Source organism: Gossypium hirsutum, chromosome A03 (genome assembly GCF_007990345.1).
Source record: "Gossypium hirsutum isolate 1008001.06 chromosome A03, Gossypium_hirsutum_v2.1, whole genome shotgun sequence".
NCBI classification, from domain to species: domain Eukaryota; kingdom Viridiplantae; phylum Streptophyta; class Magnoliopsida; order Malvales; family Malvaceae; genus Gossypium; species Gossypium hirsutum.
Genome location: NC_053426.1, coordinates 100,767,412 through 100,788,631, shown reverse-complemented (window position 1 = coordinate 100,788,631; position 21,220 = coordinate 100,767,412). Strand labels below are relative to the sequence as shown.

At 34.3% G+C, this 21,220-nt stretch overlaps 1 non-coding gene across 1 annotated transcript; it reads right to left on the bottom strand.

Annotated features, from left to right (window-relative positions):
* Positions 1-9,658: 9,658 nt before the first annotated feature.
* On the bottom strand, positions 9,659-9,765 carry LOC121225201 (small nucleolar RNA R71). The gene has a single exon (XR_005923119.1). It is a non-coding gene; the product is annotated as a small nucleolar RNA R71 (small nucleolar RNA).
* Positions 9,766-21,220: the final 11,455 nt, after the last annotated feature.

Genomic DNA, 21,220 nt, shown 5'->3' with positions numbered 1-21,220 from the left:
TGCCTTGAAGAAAGTTTGCTACTATTTTGAATGTTTGTGAAGTGAGTGTTAGGTTAGAAACTAATTGGTTTACATAAGGATTCTAATGGGCTTTGTTCTGAAACGGACCGAAAATTGCAGTGTTTAGTGGTGTGTCCTGACATAGGGGTTGTGTCACGATGCGATGCCATAGTTTCACCCAATCTCTGATTTAAAGAGCTACATCACGACACAGGTCTTGGTGTGTTGCTACTTGATATGTTGATCCAATTTTTATTGCTTCGAATTGGTGTGTTGCAACACAAGGGGACCTGTCTTACAACAGGCGTTGTAACCTGCCTAGATCCACTCTTTCAGGTCTTGTTGGAGTTTCCTATGTGTCCGTATTCGTATTTGAACACTTCTAGCTTCGTATTTTTTCTCCTAATACCTTTTAATTTCGTGAATACTAAGAAAACAACAATCTTAACACTTTAAAACATGATTTAGTTTACAATATGTACATAAAAGTAAGAGGTTTATGATCTGTGTTTACATGGGGTTACTAGACTCATCCAGTACCCATCTTCAATGCTCTTCCAGTTTCCACGAGTTTTCATTTATTTCTGCCAGTCTTCGACATTCCAATGTTTGTTTTGCCACGGTTGTTTCAAAGTTGCCTCCAAAATATCGTTTCAATTTTGTTGTCCGTTTACCATAAATGTTTGGCCATCCTTGGTAATGAGTTCGACAATGCCATGAGGAGTTAATTTACTGTGAATAGTCTGGTCTATCATGAGCGTAATTTCCTTGGAAATAGTCTGAGTCTTGAATTCAAAAGCAATACCTGTTGTTCCAGTTGGAATGATTTTTCTTGATTATAGCGTCGTGCCTTAGTTTATCTTTTTCTTTGTATAACTTAGCATTTTCGTATGCTAAGTATCTGAACTCTTGTAGCTCGTTTAACTGGAACAACCATGCTTCCTTAGCTAAGTTCAGATCCAAATTGAGTTCTTTGACGGCCCAATATGCCTTTTTATCGAGCTCAATTGGTAAATGTCAAATCTTCCCGTATTCCAACTTGTAAGGCGACGTTCTCAATGGGGTTTTATAAGTTGTTCGATAAGCCCATAAGGCATCATCTAGATGTGTACTACCGTCCTTACAATTCAAGTTTTTCATCTTTTATATGATTTGTTTCACTTTTTGGTTTGTTACTTTGGCTTGTCCATTAGCTTGTGGATGATATATTGTGGTAATGCGGTGCTTGACACTGTATTTGGCTAATGCTGCCTTCAATTATTTACTGCAAAAATGTGACCCTTCATCACTAATTAGTGATCTTGGAGTTCCAAACCGTGCAAATATGTTTTTCTACAAAAATCGTACTATTGCCTTGGTATTATTTGTTGGTAATTGACTTGCCGTCAAATGTAATAGTTAATTCGGGTCAATTTTGCAACTAAGGAGCTTGTTTTATATGCAATTTAGGATTTTATATTACGTTTTTGGTATTTAGAACTTAAGATAGAATATTAGTAAAACAAGTGTTTTTTTAACACATTTTATAAGTGTTGTGACCCAATAGGCCGACACGAGCGTTAGGTTGTGCTAATATGTTCAATTGAGTGTGTAGGATGAAAATATAAAGGCCCAATTGACGTGGAAGCAAGGAATGAGTGATGCATAAGCTTCCTGGGACGTCAAAGCACAAAACGAATAGCACAAGGCATGATTTGCATGTTGTGTTGCGCCATAGACATGGTGTGGCATGACATAGGTTGACTTTCTGCCGAAGTATACTGGGGCTATTTTCGTCCACCAATCACTTTATATGAAGACCTAGTTTGGGTTGCTGACACTTCTATAGATAAGATATTAGGAGTTTAATGTAATTAAGCCGTCCTAAATGCACTAAAAAATCCTAATAATTTAGGAGTAGGAGATTATTAATTGTCTTTTGGCTTTTCAATAACTTAGTTGTTTTTCCTTTTGGAATCAATTTTGATCCAAAAGTATATTTATATTTGTTAAACCAAGCTTTATATGGTAAAATATTTTGATATAACAAATTGAAATGTTTTTGAATAAAAGTTAAAATTGAACAAAATTGACATAATGATTTTTCAATTTGAAATCTAAGAGATAAAATCTTGAATATCTATTTTGAAATCTTAGAAAATTTTTATAACAATTTTAAATCAAGTTAAAATGATTTTGACTATGTAAGAAAGTCCTTTATCATTTTATCAAGTCAAAATACATTTCAAACAAGCTAGAATTGCTCTAGGCCAAAAAGTATCGATACCTTTTGGAAAAGCGATACAAAAATGATATTTTGTTTTTCACAAAACCTACATAGTATTGATACAGTATTGATACCTTTTCATAAAGTATCGATAGTTAAACCCCGACAGTTACAAAATTTAGCATTTATTACAAAAATTATTAATACCTTTTTATCTGATAGCAATACTCGATGTTGCAGGTGTATTAAATGCTTTGCTTTTCACATCCCTAACGACTCTATTAACTACCACAGTAACAACCCATTTTCAGTGGTAGTGGAAACTGTGATTTTGGGACCACGATTCTGACAAGTCAGTCAATATTTTATTATTTATTTATTGTTTATAGGTTAATATTAGGGTCGTATTAAAATTTGGTTAAGAAATTTTAATGTTTAAATAGTTAATTAAGTAAAAATGACTAAATCTTAAAAGATGCTAAGGTTGGTATCTATTGGTTAAACGCTATGATTGTAACAACTCGTTTTTTAGTGGTGTCGGAAACAGTGACTTTGGGGCCACCAAATCTGATGAGTAAGTTTATAAATTTTATTATTTAATATTTATGAGTCAAATACGATTTTAAGAAGTTTTTCGATTTGATAATTTATGTTGTTCGAATGATTAATTAAGTTTAAGTGGTTTTAGAAAATGAGGCATCGAGACCTCGTTTCTATAAATCGAGACTTAAATATTTTTTATAAATATTTACAGAGTGTCATTAAGGTGTTATTAAAGTTTCGTTGAAAAATTTTAGCGTTTCGATAGTTAATTAAGCGAAAAGGACTAAATCGTAAAAGTTGAAAAAGTCAATCGCTATTAGTTTAAAGGTGTTAATTGATTAAAGAATTATAGTTAGATGGCCTTATTGAGTAATTTAGCCATACTTAAAATAGTGGGACGGTGGTTGATTTATTTTCTTTTAATTTTAAAGTTTTATATGTTATTATATTATGAAATAATGAATTAAAAAGGTTAATAAGTAATAAATTAATTAAAAAAAAGAAAAGCAAAAACTTATTTTTGCTTGTGAGAGCTCCATTTTTTGAGTAAGGAGCATTCGACCAACCTTCAAATGTTGCATGTAGGTGATATACTTATCCATTTTTAATAATTTTTATGTTTTCAAAATGATTGCAACTAGGTCTAGTTAGCCCATACCTATGATTTTGAAGTTGTTAAAGATTTTGAATGTTTCCATTGATGAACCTTGTGATTTTAGATTTTAAATGATGAATTTGAGATATAAGTTGTTATTTAAAAGTATTTTATTAAGTGATTTTTGATGAATTTATCGATTAGGGACTAAATTATTAAAATAATAAAAATATAAGGATTTTTTTTGAAATTGTTGCATAAATGGGCTGTACTGGATGCCACAAGTATTCGGCTAGGATAAATTTTGGGTAAAAATGGTTAATTTGCATGTTTTGGGCTCAGGGACTAAATTGAATAAAAAATAAAATTTTAGTGGCAATTTTGTAAAAATATAAAAATAACTAAATTGCATAAATACATTGTTTTTCTGTCTAAATTAATAGATTTAATGAAATTATTAATTTAGATTAAGATCAGGTGGAAAATCGAGAAGAATAGAAAATTACCAAAATGCCCCTGTACTTTGACATTTTTGCAATTTAGCCAGGTTAGTTCATATGAAATGAATTTTGTATAATGCTGATTAATTGAATGTTAGTATGTGATTCTATGTTGATTGAATCAATATATATGTTATTATACAATTTATCAAGTAAAGAAACAATGAAAATTCAACGGTGTTCGACGATTATCGAGCCCCGTTTGAACATTAGGAATATATAAGATACAAATGACATGTCATTAGGGTTACCATATTTCGGCCGTTGGTCTTGAATGTCCTACCAGTGGCTGATTTCTGGCATTAGTTGCGGATACTCGATAGCTTGTGTGAGCAGCATCGTGTAGCTTACATTCCGATCGACAACTTGTGTGAGCATACCCATTTTACAGAGCGTGTGAGCTACGAATATATGTTTAGCACACTTTGTGTGAGCTTTTTCATGTATTCGATATTATTCTAAGTGGTTCAACGGGCATGAAAAGGGATAAACTAGTAAGAGTTCTGATTGATTTCACTACGACAATTATAGAAAGGTATGATGTATCGATGATTCAAGTAAGAACATTCATGATTATGAAAAGTATGATTTAAGTGATGCAACGTTTATGTCTTATGTGTTATGAAAATGAAGTGGTAAAGAAAATGATATGAATTAAAACATGAAACTATATGAATATCCTTGATTTGTTGATACATAGAAATTATGAAAGTTGAGATAGGTGACAGTCTCTAATGGTTCAAGTGGAGATCAATGGCTATATATGTTATTTTTGCCTATGATTTATACCATGTATGCTAACATGTTTAGTGTGGATGCTTAGGCTTATGCCAAAATTGTGGATATGATTGATGTTTATGATTATGCTTGCACTATTCATATGAAATAGGTAAGAAAAGGGAATGATACTGTAAGTACGTAATTGTGATGTATTATGATGTTATAAAAAGGTTTAATGCGATAAATGATGTATTCTTATGATAGTAAATTGCTTATGATTTGAATGAATCTATTGATATTATGAGTAAATACACTGAATTGAGAATTAAAAATGTTGTTGAGGCTTATGATAAGTATTGGGAATGGAAAGGAAAGTAAGTAAATTGAGGTGTATAATTTTATAGAAAGGTTAATGGTTATACATTACGTCCCATAAAATCCTTTCATGTTATGAATTATAAATATATGTGACATAAATGAATTTACTCTCTTACGAGTTGATAATTATGGTTTGGTAAATCTTGAGGCATTAATATATGTTTAGATTTAACCTATAATGTTCATCATTGAAATGTAATATTATGCTTATGGTTTATACGAGCTTACTAAGCATTCATTGCTTATATGGTGTTCTTTTTCTTACTTTTCAGATTTTTGGAAGCTCGATCGGGTTGGAAGCTAGTCGGAGATCCATCACACTATCCATTGATTTTATTGGTAGATTTTAAATGCTTTGGTTATGGTTATAATGGCATGTATCGGTGGACTATGTCTAATGTTTAATTGATGAGTTTGATATATATATATGTCATTTTAGTTGATGTTCATAGCATGAAATGTTGCCTTGGATTTGAGGTACTTAAGGAACTATTGATAGTTTGTTGGGTGGGGTTAATATGGTCAAATTGGTTTATAATTTGAAATGACCAAAATTGGTATGGTTGTTATGTATCAATTATGTCATGTTTTGGGATGAAAACAAAGTTAAGTGATAATTGGTTAAATATGAACATGTATAGGTGTCTTTGTTGATGCAATTCGCCATTATGTTTGGCTTGTAAACATGTTATTTTAAGTGATGAATTAGTTGTTATGCTTTCATGTATATATGGTATTTTAATGGTTGTTACTTTGGTGTTTAAGTACTTAAATGATGGTAGTTGAAATAATGACCATAAAGGTATGCTAATAAATGTTGGTTTGGTATGGAATAAGATAGTGCATTGAGTTGTTAAATGGCTAGTTTTGGTAGCTTTGGTTGTGGTTGGCATATGGCCAAGTTGCGAAGGTATTGATTGAGTTGTGTTAATGGTCATATTTGTGGTTATGAGTATGAAAATGGTATGTGAACATTATGGTAAATGTATTATATAAGTTGTTCAATTGTTCGATTGATTTATGGCTAAATTTAGCAAATGTTTAATCAAATTTGACTATTGTGTTTGAGGTGCCTTTAAGGCATATTGGTTGTATGACTAAGTACGATGATGTTCTAGCATGTTTATACATGTTTTAGGTGTATCTTGAATGCAGGAAAATAGGTGCATATGGTTGGTGTAAGTAACTAGGCTTTGGGTGAGAGATGGCTTGGAAATGGCCTATTTATCGTCCACACGGCCAAAGACACGGGTGTGTGTCTCAGCCATATGTCCCCTGTAGCTTACAAAGTGTTGCGAGTCAGGCAGTTACACAGCCTAACACACGGGCATGTGAGGCTATTTTGATGGGTATAGGGCTTGGCATACGGGCGTTTGGCTTGGTCATGTGACCCAAGTCAGAGAGTTGCGTGGGCACGGACACAGGCTGGGACACGGCTGCGTGTCCCTATTTCGAATGCCCACAAGGCCTGAGACACGGACGTGAGTCACACGGCCTGGCCATACGGCTGTGTGACCCCTGCAGTTTGAAAATTTGTGTCTTTTTCTGAAAAATTCTATATGTTTTCGATTAATCCCGATTTGGCTTAAAGGTGAGTTTTTGGGCCTTGAGGGTTCGTATAAGAGACTATATTTTTGAGTTTACATAAATTTTCTATGATTTATGTTATTATTTGAATATGTTGAATATTTGTTCATTGTGATATGAAAACTTCTAGTAATGCTCCGCAATCCTAATTTGGCGACGGATACAGGCTAGGGTGTTACAATGATAATGTAACTAATAGACTTATATGGTAAATAAACCATATAGGTGGTTAGTGGACAATACTGGACATGTTTTATTAATTGTTAAGTTAATAGTCATAAGGGTAAATTGGTAATTACGTAAAATAATAAACTTTAACAAAAGAATTAAGTCATCATCTTCTTCCCCATAAGTTTTCTTCGCCGAAATCACCATTAGAGGGTTGGAAAGCTTCGGCCAAACTTAGCTCTCATGCATGGTATGTGTTTGACGCTTGTTTTTAATTATTTTTACGTTTTTTAGCTCATATTATCTTAATCTGGCTAGCTCAGAGGTTGTAAAACTATTAAAATTTTAGGGACTTTCCATGAATGAGTTTGTAGTGTTAGTGAATTTAATTGATAGATTATTAAGCTTGGTTGTTAAAAAACCATATTTTCTTAAGTGATTTTTAATGATTTTAATGTTAAGGGCCTATTTGAGAAAATAGTAAAATTCAATGGTAAAATTGTGAAATGGTGGAAATTTTGGGCTACTATAGAACCCTAGGAAATTCGACTAATAGGTTTTTCCTTTAAAAATGGTGAAATTGCAAGTTTCGGGTTTAGGGACTAAATTGCACAAAAGTTAAAACATTAAGGGCAATTTTTTAATTTCACATTAAAATGGATTATAATTTTGAATTAATTATTTAAAGCTATTGAACTATTTAATTGAGTTAAATTACTATTTAGGTTAAGAAAAGAAGCAACCGGACTTGAATCGAGGGAAAACGAAAGTCTCGGATTAGTTCTTGACTTTATTGTAACAACATTATGAATGCGCCTATTGTGTTTATGGATTTGACGAACAAAATATATTGGTTGTATCTAGAAAAATTTGTGATTTTTTTCATTGATGATATTCTAGTTTATTCCTGGGACAAAGTTGAGTGATAAACCGTAATTTATACATATTTTTCCCCATGTTTAACGCATTTTATGAATGATTTCCTATTAGAGTTGGTGAATTTGATGCTCCTAATGCTTTAGTTTCATGTTTTATACTTAGGAGAGCATAGGAGAGCGAAAGGAACGAGAAATAGGCTAAAACCGGAGAAAATGGGCCAAAGTACGAAATCAACACGGCCTGGACCTCCTCACACGGGCAGACCACACGGCCGTGTCAATTTGGCAGGCTCGAGTACGGCCTGAAGTAATCGCACATGGGCGTGTTACATAGGCGAGTCCCTGCCGAGCCCAAGTTGAGTCCAATTCAGAAAAGGATAATTTTGAGGGCTTTTAAGCATTCCAAAGCCTATAAATACACCCTAGAGGAGGAAGAAAAGGGAGGCACAGAATAGGGAGTAAGGAATTACTCTAAGGAAGCCGATTGATCCATCTCAGAAGTCGGATTCACCATCAAGACTGAAGATCTCTCCTCAATTTCTCCTTCAGGAGTTTTGGGTTTTCTTTATGTTTTGTATTCTTTATTATTCTGAGATGTTTTCTTATTTAGTTATGAACTAAAACCCCTAAATACCTAAGGGGAATGAAACCTAAGACGAATCTTGTTATTATTTTCTAAATTGTATGATAAATATTTAATTGTTCTTAATTATGTGTTCTTAATTCTTGTTTTGATATCCTAGGATACTGATTCAAGATAAGCTCTTATTCAGAGGCGGAATAGACCCTGTCTAAAAGTTCATTTGTCATAATTAAGTGCAGTTGTTTGCGCGCCTAGACAAAGGGTGACAAGATTTTGCCGGATTAGGGTGAAACCTAATAAGGGGATCCATAGATCGAGTTAATGCAACCCTAGGGTGTTAATTAGAGAAAGGTCTCAATTATTCAATCTAGGTATTAGACATTATTAGTCTTGAATAGGGATAATAACACAGCTTAGGGATCTCTACGGAACAAGTTAAATGAATGAATCATCCGATTCGGAGCCAGAATAACAAGTACAGTCTAGGTGGATTTTTCCTTACGTATTGTCTTAATTTAATCGATTTTCCCAAAAGAAATTCCCCAATTCTATTCTCTATGAATTCTTAGTTTAGATAATTAGTTAGTTAAAACAAAAACCTCTTTATTCTTAGGCTAGATAATAAAAAGATAGTCATTATTAGTACTTTTAGTTCCTTTGGGTTCGACAATCCGGTCTTGCTAAAACTATACTATTGTTCGATAGGTACACTTGCCTACATCGCGATAATAGTTAGTTTCAAGAACGATTAATTATAAATATTTAAAACCTATCACGAAATCACGCGATCAAGTTTTTGGCACCGTTGCCTGGGAACTAAGATATTAGGAACACTCAATTTTTATTACTTTAGCCATTTTTTTGCAATTTAATTTAATTTAATTATTATTACTTATTTTTTCCTTCTCTTGTTAGGTTTTTATAGTTTATGACTAGAAGAAACCTGTCAGGACCACTACTTTTTGATGAAGAAATTGATTGCACATTTCGCAGAAACCAAAGAGAAATAAGGCGAAGCTTAAGATACACAGAGAACGAGCAAGGGAATGATACTCAAACCCCAACCGCAGAGATGGCTGAAAACCAAGACAATCAGCTACCTCCTACAATTGTGGTTAATCAAAATCTTGCTCCACGCACTATGTATGATTATGCTAAACCTTCTTTAACAGGAACTGAATCGAGCATAATTAGACCTGCTGTAGCTGCAAATACTTTTGAACTAAAACCTAACACTATTCAAATGATACAGCAATTTGTTCAGTTTGATGGTTTGCAGGATGAGGATCCCAACGCTCACTTAGCAAACTTCTTAGAACTATGCGATACATTTAAAATTAATGGTGTTTCTGATGATGCCATTTGTCTTCGGTTATTCCCTTTTTCATTTAGAAACAAAGCTAAAAGTGGTTGAACTCATTACCACGAGGGTCAATCACTACTTGGGATCAAATGACCGAAAAATTTCTATTAAAATATTTTCCGCCGGCTAAAGTGGCTAAATTACGTAATGATATCTCTTCTTTTGTGCAGATGGATTTAGAAACACTCTGCGATGCATGGGAGAGATACAAGGACCTTTTGAGAAGGTGCCATCACCATGGGTCACCGCTTTGGCTATAGGTTCAAACGTTCTATAATGGCTTGAATCCTTCAACTCGACAAATGGTTGACGCAGCTGCTGGCGGAACCATCAATAATAAAACACCTGAAGATGCCTACGAGTTTATAGAGGAGATGTCACTGAATAAGTATCAGTGGCAAGTCATGAGGACAAATCCAACAAAAACAGTTGGCGTTTATAACGTCGATTCAGTCACCATGCTCTCTAATCAGGTAGAACTCTTGAATAAGAAAATTGATGGTTTTCTTAGTTCTTCACAGGTTCACCCAGTAATGCAGTGCGAAGCAAGTGGAGGTGGAGCAAGCCATTCGGAATACCAACCTTTTGGCCATAACATGGATAACGAGCAATTAAATTATATGGGTAATAATCCTCGACCTCAAAACAATCCATATAGTAACACTTACGATGTAGGTTGGAGGAACCACCCTAATTTCTCGTGGGTCAGTCAAGGAAATCAAAGAGCACAACCACCTCCGGGCTACAAACAACCACCCTACCAACAGGAAAAGAAGCCGAACCTTGAAGAGATGCTCTCAAAGTTTATATCGGTGTCGGAAACTCATTTCTAGAACACCAAGACAGCACTTAAAAATCAACAAGTGTCGATCCAAGGGCTCGAAACTCAGATAGGCCAGCTTTCCAAACTAATCTCCGAACGACCACAAGGTAGTTTGCCAAGTAATACCAAACCTAACCCAAGGGAACAGCTCAACGCAATTAATATTCAAGATGACGAAGGAGTCGTTGAGCCTGAGCAAGAACTAAGGTAAGAAACTGTGGTAAGCAAAGGTCAAGGTGAGGTAAGTTATAATAAAAACAAATTAGGTAATGTCGAATATAAACCTCATGCGCCACACCCCAACACGACAAGGAAAGACTGCTCAGATAAATAATTTGGTAAATTCCTCAAACTCTTAAAAAAAGTACACATTAACTCACCGTTTATTGAAGCTCTATCGCAGACGCCAAATGCAATGAAATTTTTAATGGAGTTTTTAGCAAATAAGTAGGAGTTGGACGAGGCGTTGCATGTAGAGCTAAACGTAGCATGCTCAACTATTCTCCAAAATAAACTACCCAAGAAACTAAAAGATCCAGGGAGTTTTATGATTCCCTATTTAATTGGTAGTTTAGATGTTAATAATGCATTAGCTGATTTGGGGGCCAGTATTAACGTCATGCCCTACAAAATGTTTAAACAATTAGGTCTTGGGAAACCCAAACAGACTAGGATGAGCATTCAATTAACAGATAAAACTATAAGATTTTTTAGGGGTATTATTGAAGATGTGCTAGTTAAAATTGATAAATTTATATTTCCCATTGACTTCATTGTTCTAGACATAGAGGAGGAAGCAACACTCCTTTAATTCTAGGAAGGCCCTTTTTAGCAACTGCTAAAACAATTATTGATGTTGGCACAGGTGAAATCACACTTTGTGTGGCAGACGAAACAATCACCCTTCAAGCTCGCAATTCTGGCAACACAATGGAAATTGAAGGTGATTGTCTAAACCATTCTACTAAAACTAACAATATGGTGCAACCTTCTTTGAAGGAAATGAGTCTGAAAGAAGTACATGAACCATTTTCAAGCAATAGCAGAGGACCCATTCATGAAGATCGAAGGCTACAAATTGGGGAGTTAGATGAATAGTGGACGCATAAACCGAGAACACCTGGCAAACCGAATCTACGACAGAACAAGCTTAATCCCTTTCCAAATCAACTTAAGGTTGGAGATAGAGTCTTATTAGATGCCACATATCCCCACATTGTCGCTACCATATCGAATGAAGAAGTCCCTCCTACAGTACTCAGCATTTTCCCATTCGGTATGGTCGAGGTGAGTCATCCCAAGTTCGGCACTTTTAAAGTAAATAACACCCATTTAAAACCTTATTTTGATGAGATTAATAGTAGGAATGAGAAGTATAAACTCCTCAAACCACAAGGATCATTCAACAGAAAGTTAAGTCGAGCTTAGACTATAAATAAGCGCTTCTCGAGAGGCAACCCAAGCACTAACTGTATTAACTTCTTTAAAATTTAGTCTTCAACATCTAACTTACTAACGGAATGCTTGAATACAGGTTTTCCACAAGGACACGGCCAAGAGCACGAGCGTGCTTAGGGCCGTGTGAAAACAAGATAATAAGTTTTCCTAAACATGGGCTAGGATAAAATGTCACGGCCGTCTGACATGGCCATGGTTGAACCTACCAAAACAACACAGGCGTGAGACACGCCCGTGTGGAAGAATTGTGGGTGAACCTGTTAAAACAGCACGGGCGTGCGACATGCCCGTGTCTAACACCCGTGGCTGAACCTGTTAAATTAATACAAGCGTGGGGTTTTCATACACGAGCGTGGGAGAAGCGAACAACGCCAGTCACGGTCGTGTGCACCCATACGCCCAAGGAACACGGGCGTGTACTAAATGTCAGACGCGCCCAAATTAAAAATTCACAAATCACACGGGCTAAAATTGGAGAACACGGGCGTGTTACCTGGCCGTGTGCCCCAAAATCTATAAATACCCTGCACTATTCATTGTCTTCCCCACTCAAAAACCCTAACCCTAGCCGCTGAAAGTCCACACGGTCTCCCTGCCATACCCGTGTGCCGCCTCCAACTCCATTTTTGTCGCCCGATTTCTCTCCCTTAGCGTTTGTTTACTCTTTTCACCTCTATTCTACTTACTTTTACTGTTTATTTTTAAAATAATCTTTATTTTCCTCTTACTATTTCCATTTTGTTCATTATTTTTGCATTATTAGATTATTAATCATACATTTCATGTTAAATCGAATTGTTAGGAAAGCCTTATTCTTTGCCATTACTATGCCCATTATCATGCCATTACAATGATAATGTCACGAAATTATGCTGTTAAAATAATTATGTTGGTTATGTTTGGTTAATATTAGTAGCTGTGGCTGAAAGTCTGATTTTTATTTGAAATTTGTCTTCATTTTACTTTGATCATTCCTCAAGATGAATTAATGGTTTTGATTACAAGTACCATGTCGTCTTCACGAGGAAAGAAAACTACCGTACCTGCTTCGAAGAAGAGTAAGGGAGCGTCATCTTTCACGGGTCCAACCGCAAAAATTCGTCACCCTCTCCTGCAGTTTCCCCGAGGGCCCCAAGAAGAACTTTTCCAAATACTTCGGGCTCGACCTTTAATTGTCGACCGCTGCATCGACTGGGCTGCTGTAGAACAAGTTTAGTTGGCTGATGCGATTCGGGCCCTCCTAACTACTGACCCTTGGGTGCTGTTCTTTGGGATCATCGAACCAACATACCTCAAGCTCACGATGGAACTATGCTCAACATTCCATCTTTAGACTGTAATGACAAATTACGATGATCCCGGCATGGTCCAGTTTCGCCTAGGCGGGTTAGTCCGCCAGCTAAGCGTCCCAGAGTTTGGTGCTGCACCGGGCTTATATACGGAGGAGTTCAAGGAGGAGAATGAACTACGTGCTCTCACTCGCCACATACATTTCTCTCCCTTGAAGTGCTGGCAGACTTTGGCCCCTGGCGCAGCCTCCTACAATCCTAGCCGTTCCAAGGCATCAGTTCTCCCACCATCCCTGAGGTACTTACACGCCATTTTGGCTCACACGATTACAAGGAGGCGAGAGAGCACTGGTGTCGTCAACACTCACGATGCCTACTTCTTATGGTGTATGTCGCACGGGCACGTCATTGACCTTACCTATTTCATCACCCTTGCGATTCAACAGCAGACAGAGAGGCATAGGAAATGAGTCATCTCCATTGGCCCTTATGTTACTCGGTTGGCTCGACACTTCAGGCTCCTCAGCACCGCGGCCCAAGAATCATCCCTTACCTTCATCGGCCAGATGTCTCCACAAGGCATCTCAAGCATGCTTAGCATGAGGATGATCGAGAGGCACCGAGGAACCTACTGTAATGACCTAAATTTTACCGTTACCGAAAAAGTGTATTTTTGGGTCTCCGTTTCTGAAAAATGGATTCGTAAATATTTATTAAAAATATTTACGAAGTTAATCGAGTGGTTAATTAGAGTTTAATTAAGTGAATTAGCTTAAATTAAGGATAATTGGATAAAAGGATTAAATTGAATGAAGTGTGAAAGTTTAATTATAGAATAAAGAAAATTGAAAGGACTAAATAAGTAAACAAGCCAAAAAGAGTGCCAAGTGTATGGCAAAAATAAATACAAGTGTAATAAATATAATACACACATTTGTAATACATGTATATTTTTACTTATTATTTAAGTAAATATTAATGTATTTATTATTATTAAATTGATATTATATGATAAATAAATAAAAGTAAGACAAATGTGTGATAATGATTGGGTACAAGTGTATTAATAAAAATACATACACTTGTAATGCTTGTATTTAAGTATTAATAGATATTTATTATTTATAAAAGGTATTTATTAATTAAATAATTATATTATAAGATTTTTATGTGAAAAATAAATAAAAAGTTGACAAATGTATGGTGCACCATACAATTGTAAAATAGATGTATATTTACTTATTATATAAGTATATTATTAAATTATATATTAGTATTAAGTAAAAGTATTTATATAATAAATAGATTAAAGAAAGACAAATATAATAATATATGTGTATACAAATGTAAAATAGATATTGGATATTAAATAGATATTTTATTATAGCTATTATTAAGTTATTATAATATATATATAAAGTAAAAGGAACAAAAAGAAAAAGAAAGAAAGGATGAAACGAAACAGAGAGCAGGGGAAAGAAAGAAGGAAGGAAAAAAGAAAGAAGGAAAAAGGGGAAAATTGGGATTTCAAGGCTTGAAAGTTAAATAGGTATGTCAAATTAGCCCTTTTTACTTGATTTTGATGTTTTAGAAACTTTAGAACAATGTTTTGATGAAGTTAAGTTGATATATTATAAGATAGTTGATTATAAGACATTGTTCTTGTTGAGCAAAAAGATGAATTAAGGGCTAAAATGATAGAAATTCAAGTTAGAAATGAAATAAGGATTGAATTGTAAAATAATTCATAAGTTTTGAATAGTAGGGACTAAATTGAAGAATTTTGAAATCATAGTTTATGGTGAAATTAGAGAGCTGAAATAAGTTTGAAGTGGAAATTAAATGAAAATATTGAGTTAAATATGAAAAATAAAAGTTATTCCAGATTTAAGGACTAAATTGGAATTTAGGCAAAAGTTGGATAAAAATTGAAATATTTAATGTGAAAATTGAATGTTAGTGTATTGATATTTAACTATTTTAATTTCCATAGCTAACGTTGTCTCGGGAAATCTCGACTAAGCAAGGAAATGACAAAGACAACGGGAGTTAGCTCGGAAATTACAGTTTGTATTTCTATAATGGAAATGAAAAAGACAACGGGAGTTAGCTCGGAAATTACAGTTTGTATTTCTATAATCCGAACTTAAAACTTAAATTGTTGGATTTATTATTTAATATATATATGTAGTAGGTGTTTTGAGATGATTATTTGAATTGGATTGACTATTGATTATATTGAATTGATTTATGAATATATGTGAATGTTTGAATTGAAATAAATATTGTTATGGAAATTGAATAATAAATATTTGTTATATTGGAAAATATATGTAGTTGGAAGTGTGATGAAATTGATAGAAAAATGTGATTATTGTGAAATTGAATATTTATTAGTGAAAAGTGAATGAAATTATATTGAATTGAAAATATATAATTAATTAATTAAAATATGAATTAATTGAAAACTGAAAAGTGAATTAAATACCCTATTAACTTAGTCGGGCTAGTCGGATATAGTTGGCATGCCATAGGATATGGAAGAGTACGGGTTTTGCCGGCTTACTGATCAGGCACTTATATGCCGACTACTGTTACTGTTACCGTTACTGTTACCGATTCGACACTTTGTGTGTCGGATGTTGTTACTGTTACCATTACTGTTACTGTTTCAGATTTTTTCCGATGAGGTACTCTGTGTACCGTACTGCTACTGTTACTGTTACTGTTACTGTTCTGACTTCGGCCGATGAGGCACTATGTGCCATACTGGTGTGTTGGTTGGATCCGTGTATCCGTCTAGGTCCGAGTCATGTTAATAGGGGTAAATAAAGGAACTGGAAAGATCGACTGTTACTGAATAATTTAATTGTTACTGCATATCTGATTTTTACTGAATAATTGACTATTACTGGATAACCGATCAATTGATTGATACTGAATAACTGATTATTATTGAATAATTGATTGTTACCAAATAACTAACTGTTACTGAATAAATAATTGTTCTAATTGACTGATTGTTAATGAATATTACTGATTGATTAATTGCTATTGAAAAATAATAAATGATTTTGAATTTAAAGTAGACCAAAACATTGGTTGGAAAGTGAATGTTTGAATACTCATTGAGTTTGAATAGTTCAATATATATAAATTAATATGTTTTATAATTGTTTAAGTGTTCAGATTATAGAAATACCACTGAGTGTATACTCAGCGTACGGTTTGTTTCCGTGCGCAGGTTAAGTTAAGGCTAGATCATTGAATCAGCATCCCAGGTCGATCCCGAATTCGATAAGGTAAAGCATGTTGAGTATTGGTAATGGCATATACCTAGGACGTCTTATGAGAGTCATCTAGGTTGTGAAAGTATTGATGAAATAAGTAAATTATGGTTGGCAATGGTATATAGTATGAAGTTGAAATAATTGATAAAGTAAGTGATATACTTAAAAAGATTCATTGAATAGTTATAAAATGTTTTAGATTGGTAAGATTTGAGTATATTTAAGTGTATTTGGATTATTTAAATATTGGCAAATTGTATTGGTTGAAGTTTTAATTTGTAGGGTTAGAAACATTTATTTTAATAAATGACTATAATTGAACTATACAAACCGGTAATGCCCTGTAATCCTGTTCCGGGGACAGATAAGGGTTAGAGGGTGTTACACCTACCCTCCCCAATATCGTCTCGCCCAATCTACCAAGGAGGAGGCCTATGAGGACATTCCTAATGATGTCCCTCCACAGCACGAGGACCCACGACTCAACCACCACCACCCTCTAGTCTAGTTCATGCGGCGGCTTCATATGCTGACATCTTTGAGCACCTCACTCGATTCGAGCAGCAGTGTTTTCAACGATTTGACAACATTGATGCTACTCTACAGTAGATTTGTCAGCACCTCCACATCTCATCGCTAGTCCCACCTCGCGAACCATCCAGCGATGAAGATGTTTAAAAACATTTATTTATTATTTTATGTTTTTAATTTTTATTAAAACTACTTTTTATTTTTATTTTTATTAGATTTTAGAATTTTATTTTTAATTATCAATTTCGGTTATTTATTTATGAGTAATTATTCTTCCTAATATCTCTTAAAAAGTTCTGATTTTATCACAGTTATATAGAGCTCTTAAGCTCATCATTTCATAGGAACTAACAACTCCATCGGGAAAGGTTCTTCACGACTGCCATGTCCTGATCGACCATGACCATAGCTACCACAAGATATAATATTCTTTTGGCATAGGACTTATGGACTAATGAACCTCTACGACCACCGGAGTATCCTCCTCCACTCTCGAATCGATTACTCTCCAAAACTCCAGTTCGAGGAATTCATCATACAGGAAGTTTCACTTCTCTCCCTATCTTATTTTTATATTCTAATATCTATCTTTGTACATTGAGGGCAATGTAAATCTTAAGTGTGGGGGGTATTTATTTCATTATCAGAAAAATCCCTGAATGACTGCCTTGTTCTCTTGAAAAGCTTTCATATCATATTTAGAATAAATTTTGATTGATTTATGATTTTAATTGATATATCTTGAATTAAAACATAGATAGTTATGCATTGATTGTCTAAACTTTAAGATATTAGAGAATCAAGCATGATAAGTTGATTTTTAAGAATTTAAAATCTTAGGTTGTTTCCCCAAAGTTTAGGTATTACTTTGAGTTGGAATTCACAAGTTTTAAACATCAAAAAGCCATAATTTTTGTGAGATTTTTGAGCCTTTTTGAGCATCTATTAATTCTTTCATGCTCACTTTTATTATTGCTTTGAGTACATCAGTATTAAACTGTTATTCTAGAACTTACTTGATTATGCATGTCGAGACCACACCATTTGATTTGATATGTCAAAATGATTAAGGCATTTACGATTAACCCATTCATGCCATGAAAAGCCTACCTCCACGATTAACCCCTATTAAACCCCCTTGAGCCTAACAAGCCATTTCTTGTATTACCCTTAATATTAACCCTTAACCCATTATTGTTGAAATCCCCTAAATTAATCCCTATTTTTGTCGAGATTTGAGTTGAATAAATTGCTTAGCTATGTCTTGTTCTTAATAGTTAGTCTATGTTATTTAACTTGTTCTTAAAAAAAAAGGAAAAAAAACTATGTATACACATTAGTAATTCCATATTCTGAGAAGAAGCTCTGTTGTATGCAAGTGATGATTAACTCTTTTTCTAGTTAGGCAATTTTTCAATTCAATCTCGATTCTAACCCTTTCTTTCAGCTTGTGACCACACCCCCTAACCAAGCCTCATTACAACCCTCTAAAGACCTTTTGATTGATGTTTCATCTCAATTTATCAGTGGTGGAGATTTGATTTTCATACAAGCCTATGGTAATGACTTTTCATTATTGACTATTGAGTGCTTCATTTATTGTCCTTAAAACACCTCGAGTGATTTTAGTGAATCTTTAGTGAGGATGTGAAACTCTGTGATATTCTGAATCAAAGGTAATTACTCAAATGAGGAGAGACACCTATGTTTTTAGGAGGAAATGCTCAACTTGGAATGTTTGAAACTTTTATGTTCTTTTAGTTGAATTCTCAATGAATGATAACCTATGAATTATTTTGAGATATTATCGGTAGAAATTATAAGTTGAGAAGAATTTATTTTGATTATGAGTTGAGAATTTTGCTTGAGGACAAGCAAATGCTTAAGTGTGGGGGTATTTGATAAACCGTAATTTATATATATTTTTACCCTATGTTTAATGCATTTTATGGATGATTTCCTATTAGAATTGGTGAATTCGATGCTCCTAATGCTTTAATTTCATGTTTTATACTTAGGAGAGCATAGGAGAGTAAAAGGAACGAGAAACGGGCCAAAACTGGAGAAAATGAGCCAAAGTACGAAATCAACACGGCCTGGACCTCCTCACACGGATAGACTACACGACTGTGTCAATTTGGCAGGCTCGAGCACGACCTGAAGTGATCACACATGGGCATGTTACACGAGTGTGTCCCTGCCGAGCCCAAGTTGAGTCCAATTCGGAAAAGGCTAATTTTGATGGCTCTTAGGCATTCCAAAGCCTATAAATACACCCTAGGGGATGAAGAAAAGGGAGGCACAGAATAGGGAGTAAGGAATTACTCCAAGGAAGCTGATTGATCCATCTCAGAAGCCGGATTCACCATCAAGACTAAAGATCTCTCCTCAATTTCCCCTTCAAGAGTTTTGGGTTTTCTTTATGTTTTGTATTCTTTATTATTCTGAGACGTTTTCTTATTTAGTTATGAACTAAAACCCCTAAATACCTAAGGGCAATGAAACCTAAGACGAATCTTGTTATTATTTTCTGAATTGTATGATAAATATTTAACTTGTTCTTAATTATGTGTTCTTAATTCTTGTTTTGATATCCCAGGATATTGATTCAAGATAAGCTCTTATTCAGAGGAGGAATAGACCCTGTCTAAAAGTACATTTGTCATAATTAATCGGAGTTGTTCGCGCGCCTAGACATAGGGTGACAAGATTTTGCCAAATTAAGGTGAAACCTAATAAGGGGATCCATAGATCGAGTTAATGCAACCCTAGGGTGTTAATTAGATAAAGATCTCAATTATTAGGGATTAGACGTTATTAGTCTTGAATAGGGATAATAACATAACTTAGGGATATCTACGGAATAAGCTAAATGAATAAATCGTCCGATTTGGAGCCAGAATAACAAGTACAGTCTAGGTGGATTTTTCCTTAGGTATTGTCTTAATTCAATCGATTTTCCCAAAAACAATTCCCCAATTCTATTCTCTGTGAATTCTTAGTTTAGATAATTAGTTAGTTAAAACAAAAACCGCTTTATTTTTAGGCTAGATAATAAAAAGAAAGTCATTACTAGTACTTTTAGTTCCCTTGGGTTTGACAATCCGATCTTGCAAAACTATACTACTGTTCGATAGGTACACTTGCCTACATCGCGATAATAGTTAGTTTCAAGAATGATTAATTATAAATATTTAAAACCTATCACGAAATCATGCGATCATTGAGCATGCCTAGCATTTGAAAATAATATTGCAAAATTTGTGCGAGAAATAATTATTTGTAAAATTCAATGAATATGAGTTCTAGCTTCGAGAAGTCGGATTTTTGGGTCACATGGTATCAACTGATGGCATTAGAGTGGATCCAAGCAAAATACCAGCTATTTTGGATTGAAAGCCCATTGAATTCAGAAGTTTTTTGGGTTTGGTCGAGTATTACCGACAATTTGTAAAAGGGTTCTCGATGATTGCTTCACCATTGACAAAATTACTTTAGAAAGATGTAAAATTTGTTTTGTCTGATAAAGGTCAACAAAGCTTTAATCAGTTGAAAGTGATGTTAACCTAAACCCTTGTGTTGATTCAGCCAGAGTCTGGTAAAAAGTTTTTGATTTATAGTGTTGATTCACTTAATGGTTTAGGTTGCATTTTAATGCAGGAAGACCAAGTTGTAGCTTATACTTCTCGTTAGTTGAAACTGCTTGAGAGGAACTACCTGACACATGATTTAGAATTGACAGATATTGTGTTTGCTTTAAAAATTTGGTGACACTATTTATACGGGGAAAGATGTCATATCTTCACTGATTATAAAAGTTTAAAATACTTGATGTCACAAAAAGAATTGAATTTGCGACAGCGTATATGTTTGGAGCTGATAAAATAGTATGATCTGGTTATTGACTATCACCTGGGGAAAGCTAATATTGTTGTGGATGCTCTAAGTCTAAATTCATTGCTTGCTTTAAGAGCTTTGAATACTCAGTTGACGCTTTTTGATGGTGGTTCTATTTTAGCTAAATTAAAAGCTAAACCAACATTTTTGCAACAAAATTATGAAACTCAAAAAAATGATACCAAGTTGATTGCTATACGAGAATAGAGTGAAAAGACGCTAGATTCAGATTTTCATATTGGCACAGATGGTAGTTTGTACTTTCGAAATAGATTATGTGTTCCAAAAAATGTTGGAGTTAAACAGAAGATTTTGCAAGAAGCTCACAGCAGTAGTTACTCAATTCATCTTGGTAGTAATAGAATGTACAGCGATCTAAAACAAATGTACTTGTGGCCAAGTATGAAACGT